This window comes from Myodes glareolus, chromosome 22, assembly GCF_982192425.1.
Source record: "Myodes glareolus chromosome 22, mMyoGla1.1, whole genome shotgun sequence".
Lineage (NCBI taxonomy): Eukaryota > Metazoa > Chordata > Mammalia > Rodentia > Cricetidae > Myodes > Myodes glareolus.
This window is the reverse complement of record NC_142047.1, coordinates 32,648,075-32,654,278: the sequence shown is the minus strand read 5'-3', so window position 1 is coordinate 32,654,278 and position 6,204 is coordinate 32,648,075.

The following is a 6,204-nucleotide window of genomic DNA, read 5'->3' as shown; positions in this document are numbered from 1 at the left end:
TGTTTCACAGAGAAACCCTGTCTTGAAAAACCAAAATAAATGAACGGATGGATGGATGGATAGATAAATAAATAAGTAGAAACACCATGCAGTTGCACTTCTGTGTCTACATCCAAAGGACGTAGACACGTTGGTTGAAGCGATTATCTGTACTCTTGTGTTCACTTCAGTGACAGTCCCGGCAGCCAAGATCTAAAGTCAACCTGTGTCCCTCAGAGGACGCCTGGGTGAAGAAAGCAGGTGACCAAATGAATGAAACTAGGACATTAACTAAATGAACTAAGCCAGACGCAGACAGAAAAACATCCCACGATCTCTCACATTGCGCCATATACAAATATTGGACTTAGAGAAGCAGAGACTTGTTTGGAGGTTTTTCACAGACCAAGGTCAGGAGACCGTGGAGGTGTTAGTCAAAGGCAACAAAATCATAAGGAGAATGGACAAGCTCAAGAACTCTACCGCGTGTCCTGTTGATTATAGAAAATAGTAGTTTTCCATCTGAAACACAGTAAGAAAACAGTTGGAATAGTCTCCCTGCTAAAAAAGGAGCGCATGACCTGTTTTTGTATGTCCATGAGCTTGATTTAGCTAGTGCGCGCTGTGTACACCTACCAGAGCACATTCCACACTATCATAAATACAGGCTTTACTTAGCAAAAATTAAAAAGAAATTCTGTTCCACCATTGTGCCCATAAATATGGAAGACACGCTAAGAAAGATGTCAGTCACAGAAGAACAAGAGTCCTCTCAGATGGAACATCTACAATTGTCCACACATAGAAGCAGATGATGGGGCTTGGTTTCTGAGAGTGGGGGTTACTGTTACATAAGACAGGTCCCACAATGCACAGTGCCGTAGGAGATAATAGGCACTTACAACCTGTTAAAAGACTAAACCTCAGGCTAAATGTTCTCAAAGCATGTGCATGTGCTCATGGATGCACACACACATGCACGCATGCATACACACACACACACACACACACACACAGATGTTTGCAAGAGATGAATGTATTTTATTTATTACCTTGATCACGGTGAAGGTAACCTGAATGTGTGCATGTGTCCAAACTCACCAAATTATAGACTTTTTCCTTTTGAGTTCTTTGTGTATCAGACATGCCCCAGTAAATCTGGGAGTGGGTGGGTACACAATTTGCTCCTGTCTGACCCTAAGTTCCTTTCATAATTATTCCCCACTAATCAATGGTGCTGTCTCCAACATGAACTTGTAATATGAAATGTTCTCTTCTAAATAACTGCAGGGAGAAACTGTGACTCTCGTTCCTCCAGGGTCTGATGTGGCTGGTGAGTTTAGTAATTGTTCTGGTTAATTTAACACAACCTAATGGGATCTAAAAAGCAGGAGTCTCCGTTGAAGAATTGCCACAGTCAGGGTGGCCTGGGAACATGTCTGTGAGAGATTGTCTTGATTTATGATTGATATGGTGTGGAGGGCCCAACAGTTGGTAGCAGTGAATACCATAGCAGTGGTACCATCTCTGGGTAAGGGGGGTCTGGTTATGTAAGAAAGGCAACTGAGCAAGCCAGAGAACAAGCCAGGAAGCAGAGTTCTTCTGTGTTCTCTGCTTCAGTTCTTGCTTGAGTGCTTGCTCTCCTTCTCTGATGTCAGTGATGGCCTACAACCTGGAAGTAAAAGTCAAAGAAACCTCCTTTCCCCCAAGTTGCTTTTGGTCATAGCATTTGTCCTAGCAACAGAGTTAACTAGAACAGCGATTCTGTTCCTTTCCTTAAGGGAAGGGGAAGGACTGTAATTTTCAGCCTGAGGCACAGGGGCTGATGGCAAAGCAATCTGAGTCGTGTTCAAAGCCCCACAGAAGCCAGTTTCCTGGCTCCCAGGATGCTCTTAGTGCCTTTGTAAGGGCCCTGAGTGAGACTACAGTCACTCTCAGGACCTTGTGTGGCAAATACAGCAAGTGAGGTTTGGGCTCCTGTCACAGGGTAGGGAGAAGCATTGAGTGAGAGACAAGCAGGCCTTGAAATGACCTACTTGTTATGTGTGTCACCTACTGCCTCCCTTGTCAACATGAAGAATCTCTACAGCAAAGGTCCTGGTCACTTTTTACCCCCAAAGATTTAATTTCAGGGTGTTACTTGCTGGTTTATGTGGGCAATGTGTGTGCTTGATGCCTGCTGAGATCAGAAGAGGACACTAGGTCACTGGAACTGGAGTTAAAGATGGTTGTGAGATGCCATGTGGGCGCTGGGAACAGAACTGTGTCCTCTGCAAGAGCTAAATTAAGTGCTCTTAAGCACCAAGCAGTTTCTCTAGTTCCCATAGCTGTTTTCTTGCTTAATTGCTTCATCTCAGGACCCAGAACTCAGCTTGATGAGAGCACAATACACATTTGCTGAATGAATATGCTGAAATATATGTTTGTCATATTATTAGACGATACAAACACAGAAATAAATTTCAGCAAATTGAAGTATCTGAATGCATAGTTGAGGGTCTTTCCACTTCAGTTTTTTCTTTCAAAAAAAATTTTTTTAATGTTTTAGCATGCTGGGCAGGTTTTATGGTTGTTGTTGTTACTGTTTATTTAGTTATCTTTTTAGAAAAATGCTGAGTCCAGTGTCATCTGTGTTATCTAGTGGCACCAAAAGAACCCTGCGGAAGCTTCTGGCTGGCAGGAGTAGTGAGTAAAAGCTGGCCACCAGAAGCCCATGTACAAAGTAGTATAACTCTAGGTGGGAGCAAGCTTTCTTGAGCTTAGAGTTCTTAAGGGGTCCCAAGAGAGTGCCAGGACATTTTCCTACCCAGGCCCTGGCATCTCCATAGGCCAGCATGGACTTTCCAACACTCTCCTTGGTTTTACTTAGGAATAACTAATGAACTGAGATTGTTGAAGCATTTCTATCTACGGTTTCTTTCTCATTCTGATCTCACCCGGGGCGAGAGGCTTCCAAAGCAGGTCTTTCTGACCCTTCTATTGAGCCACTGATCAAAGTTGTAGGTGGCAGGCACTTGTGACCTGTTCTTACATTGCTTTGTGTGTGTGTGTGTGTGTGCGCGCACGCATGCATGTGTGTGTTTTCTGAAGCCAGGTTTTTCACTGGGAACTTCACCAGGAACCGCCTGTTGGGTAGGCTAGTCAGTCAACCTTGGGAATCCGCCTGTGTCTACCTTCTCAGTGAGGGGATTACGAGCCTCTGCTACCATGTCCATCATTTTCACGTGAGTGCTACAGATCAAATTCAAGTCTTCTTGTTTGCCAGCTTCTAGCCCTTTCTTGACTAAACCATCCTCGGAGCTGTCCTGTTGATGAAGCCTCTTCTCACTGTAGGGTCTTTCTTCCTTGGGCTGCTGCAGCATCACATTCTTGTCTTGGGCTAGCCTTAGACTTCTTATCACGATGCGTGAAAGTCACGCTCCTGCTTACTGAAGACATCAAATATACATTGTCAAAGCTGTGAACATAGCCCCCGCTGCAGCGAGGGACGTTCACTTTTGCCTCCTTAATGGATGAGAGTAAGTGTCTTACCACAGCCTTTCCAGTTTTGAATATTACTCTTTTTTATTAGTCTATGCCAAGTTAAAAGACACCGTGATGGAATTTCATTACTGGCTCCACTTTATTAATTTTTCTTTAATTATCCAAAAGAGGGAGCAATTTCCATATGTTAATCAATCATTTGCATTTCTTCTTCTGCAGTTTATCTTAACCTCAATGAATTAATTAAAAAAAAAAACTGTCCTCCCCCAGAAAACCCAATCTAGTTTTTGGCTTTCTCTGGATAAATTCACAAAAATAAAACAGTCAGTGGTCAGACCGTACTAGTGTATTTGTGTATTGCCATGACATCATTTTCTTCTTCTTCACCATATACACGTGAGCTCTCTCTCTATCTCTCTCTCTCTCTCTCTCTCTCTCTCTCACACACACACACACACACACACACACACACACACAAATGTACAGGCTTGGGAGCACATGCATATACCCAATGATATAATGTGTGCTAATATATAGTCAATTATATGTGGGGTGTATATGCTTGTAAATAGCCGATATATATATATATATATATATATATATATATATATATATATATATATGTATTAAATTTAAAGCATGGGTTGGACTTTAAATTAAATATAGCTTGGTAGCTATAGCTGAAATAAGGGTATTTTCCAGTTGGGCTAAATGATGATCTGTGAGTCAAAATATATTTTGCTTTGCAATGAGAAGCAGCAACAGTTGCTTTATAAACCTTGAGAAATTAGTTTCTGGGTTTAGCATTACATACCATGGGCTGGTCTTTTACAGTAGCACTTGATGCCTCTCTGGTCACTGGCCACTTCCACAGTCAGATGTAGAGGCAGAGTCAGTGTCTAGTGTTTAAGCTGTGCCTTTGAAATCTGGAACAGTCTACTCATGTCATTTTGTAGAAAGAGACTGCTCATTAGCTTCCTGGCCACGCTGATTTGAATAATCATACAGAAACTGTATTAATTACAACACTGTTTGGTCTACTAGTTCAGGCCTCTTATTAACTAATTCTTACATCTTAAATTAACCCATTTCTATTATTCTGTGTATCACCACGAGGCTGTGGCTTACTGGCAAGTTTCCAAAGCACCTTTCTGCTTTGGCAGCTGCATAACATCTCTCCAACTCTCCCTACTCCCTCTCTCTCTATCTCAGCCTGACTATACTCTGCCTTGCTATAGGCTGAAGCAGCTTCTTTATTAACCAATGGCAACAGAGCATATTTATAGCACACAGAGGGGAATCCCACATCATTATTTCTTGAAGTGGAGTGTTTCTCAGCTAAAAGCTGAACATGTGATTTGTGCTTTTTATTCAGGCACAGACATTAGCATCCACCTGGGGCTTGCATGAAGCACTCCTTCTGGGTGGGGAGGGGAGTCTCTGGGAATAGCCAGGGCTTCCACAAGACCTCCTGGTAGTGTTGTCTGGGATCCTACAGAAGCTGATGCTTGCTGGCACCTGTGGATTATGAGAGGCATATTATGGCAGCAAGAGGGCTACATTTATCAGGCTCCAACGTCAGAGCACTGAGGGTGGTGGGGGATGCAAGTCTATTTTATGGCAAAGATGACTTATTCAATAGAATTAGTTTATTAAAGTGCCCCAAAGGCTGATGCTCAATGCTTGAATATGCTTTAGACCTCCCCAAGGGACACCTTATTTGCTGTCCTCTTTGCACCCCCAATCAAAAGCACAGGTACCTGGTTGCCCTAGACCTGAAACTTTTGCTTCTGGCTTTTGTATCCGCATTTGGCCACAATGAGACCCACTTGTCTGGAAGGAGTTGTGTTTCTGCTCCTGTTCTGGTGCTGCACATTCTCCAGCTTGCATTGGCCGCAAGCTATTGCTCTGTCCCAGCTGTCTGACAACTCCTCAGCATTCCCTATGAGCGTTCCCATCCTTCACTTCTCCAAGCATTCTTCAGTACCTTGCTGCTAAGGACAACTGTCTTAAGCTGCTCCTTCATGACCAGACAGTCTCCTTCGTAGCTAGCAGCCCTTTCACTTGCACACTTGCGCATTTGCACTCTGGTCTTCCACACTTCTAATTTTAGTTTATTCATTGGTCTAGACAAGAAATGCTTTAAATGCTTGGCTTCTGTCCCATGGGACCCATTCCAAACTGGCTGTTTCCTTGGTATTCCCTGTAGGAGGAAGACATTTGTAACCATAAAATCTTTGGAAGGAAGAAAGCAAATATCCATTTAAAAAACATTCAATCCTGGATATTCAGAGCAGAGTGCTGGAAGGGGAAGGAGCTGAGGTGCCTCTCTGAATTGGAGAGACCATGACCTGGAATTGGGGATCAATTTTGGGGTCTGAAGTTGTGGAGAAAAAAAAAATGAACGTTAACGTCAGAGAATCCCTGAGATAGAGTTACAAAGGCACAGAGATGGACAAGCCATCAAAGACGTGTAAGTCGGGCCCTCAGCACCCTTCACAGAAGGCTGCACATTGTCCTTTGCTGTGCTCCCGCAACCAGGGCAGACCTGCTCTAGATGCGCATATAGTTTGTGCATTCCGACTTGTTAAATCAGTGAGCTGAGTTACAAGAATAAGAGTTGAAGGCCTGCTTTCTGTCCTGCAAAAGTAGAGGACCAAAAGCTGGAGAAATGGCTTGGTGATTAAAAGCATTGGCTGCTCTTCCACAGGATCAGAATTTGATTCCCAGCACCTGCCTGGT